At 40.7% G+C, this 1,664-nt stretch overlaps 1 pseudogene; it reads left to right on the top strand.

Annotated features, from left to right (window-relative positions):
• The first annotated feature begins 350 nt into the window (after nucleotides 1–350).
• LOC123841424 (prothymosin alpha-like) lies at nucleotides 351–1,059 on the top strand (annotated as a pseudogene).
• The last annotated feature ends 605 nt before the right edge of the window (nucleotides 1,060–1,664 follow it).

The raw sequence follows: 1,664 nt of genomic DNA, 5'->3' as shown, positions 1-1,664 counted from the left end.
GAGATTAAGAATTCCTCATATCAGTGAGCTCATATGATACATGTCTTTCTCTGATTGACTTATTTCGTTCAGCATAACACCCTCCAGTTCCATCCACATTGTTGCAAATGGCAAGATCTCATTCCTTTTGATGGCTGCATAATATTCCATTGTCTATATGTACCACATCTTCTTTATCCATTCATCTGTCGAAGGACATCATAATTTAAAACATATCTGACCCCACTGGCTGCTCTGAAACAGCAACGTTGCATTGTTTCCAGTCCAGCTCCTTGCTCACTGCAACCACCTCCACTGTAGACTCCAGCAGCTTCATCATCAAAGTCCTCCAAATCCTGCTTTCCTTTTAATCTGCTACATTGAATTACTGGATTGTCCCATCATGTCGGACACAGCGGTGGACACCAGCTCTGAAATCACCACCAAGGACTTACAGGAGAAAAAGGAAGTTGTGCAGGGGTGAGAATGGTAGAGACATGCATGCTGATGGGAATGCTTAAGAGGAAAATGGGGAGCAGAAGGCTGACAAAGAGGAAGATGAAGAAGAGGAAGAAGGGAGGAGCAAACGGAGGAAGAATAAGAGAAGGAAGGCGATGGTGAGGAAGAGGGTAGAGAGGAAGACCAGGAGGCTGAGACAGCTACGGGCACACGGGCAGGTGAAGATGATGAGGATAACGATGTCCGCACCAAGAAGCAGACTGATGAGGATGACTAAACAGCAAAAAAACGAAAAGTTACACTTAACAAAAGCAAACACTTCCGTGACATATTCACCCTCCGCTTCCCATGTCAGAATTTAAATGCAGTCCACCTTGGAATGGACAGTCCTGCCGGGCCGCCCCATGCGGCCAGCACCACGGCAGGGGACACACACACCCTGCCACCCTAAACCATAATGAGAATCTGCAATGGGGGAGGAAAAAGAACCCAAACTTCCAAGGTCTTGCTGTTTTTCTTAAAAGTACTTTAAAAAGAAAATGTGTTTCTATTTTTTATTTACATTTTGTATCTTTGTACACATTGTTAATGGTCTGCCATTTTTAATTATCTTGGATGATCAAACCAGCCTTCAGAGCATTCTCTGTCTTGCTTCTTACTTTACTTGTGGTGTGACCATGTTCATTATAACCTCAAATAAGAAGAAGAAAAAAAAAAACTTGTAAAAAAAGCAAAACCAACAACAACAAAAAATCTTATTCCGAGCATTCCAGTAAAATTTTTGTATGTACTTAGCTGTACTATAAGTAGTTGTTTTGTATGAGATGGTTAAAAAGGCCAAAGATAAAAGGCTTCTTTTTTTCCCCTTTTGTCTATGAAGTTGCTGTTTACTTATTTATTTTTTGGCCTATGAGTATGTGTGAAACCATGGAATTTTATTTTGCTGAGTTGTTCTAATAACAAACAAACAAAATAAAATCTGAATGTTAGTGAGCCCTCTTGTTTAACTATAGACCACAAAAGTTAAAACCAGAAAGAGACAATACTGCTTAACTTATGCTCTAACTAAAACCCATTGTACTTATTTCTTATTGCACTTTCTTGAGGCATTGATGAAGGTGTTTTGCAATGACTGGAAATACCACTAGGCCAGAAAAATCCTGATAGCAATAGAATGCCTAGAAGACCACCCCCCACATGACCTCTTCCCTGCCCATGATCATGTG

The sequence above is a fragment of the Mirounga angustirostris genome, unplaced genomic scaffold (genome assembly GCF_029215605.1).
Source record: "Mirounga angustirostris isolate CCGP_5_RB_7025 unplaced genomic scaffold, mMirAng1.0.hap1 SCAF_13, whole genome shotgun sequence".
Classification (NCBI taxonomy): domain Eukaryota; kingdom Metazoa; phylum Chordata; class Mammalia; order Carnivora; family Phocidae; genus Mirounga; species Mirounga angustirostris.
Note: the sequence above shows the minus strand (reverse complement) of the source record. Positions and strands in the feature narration are given on the sequence as shown.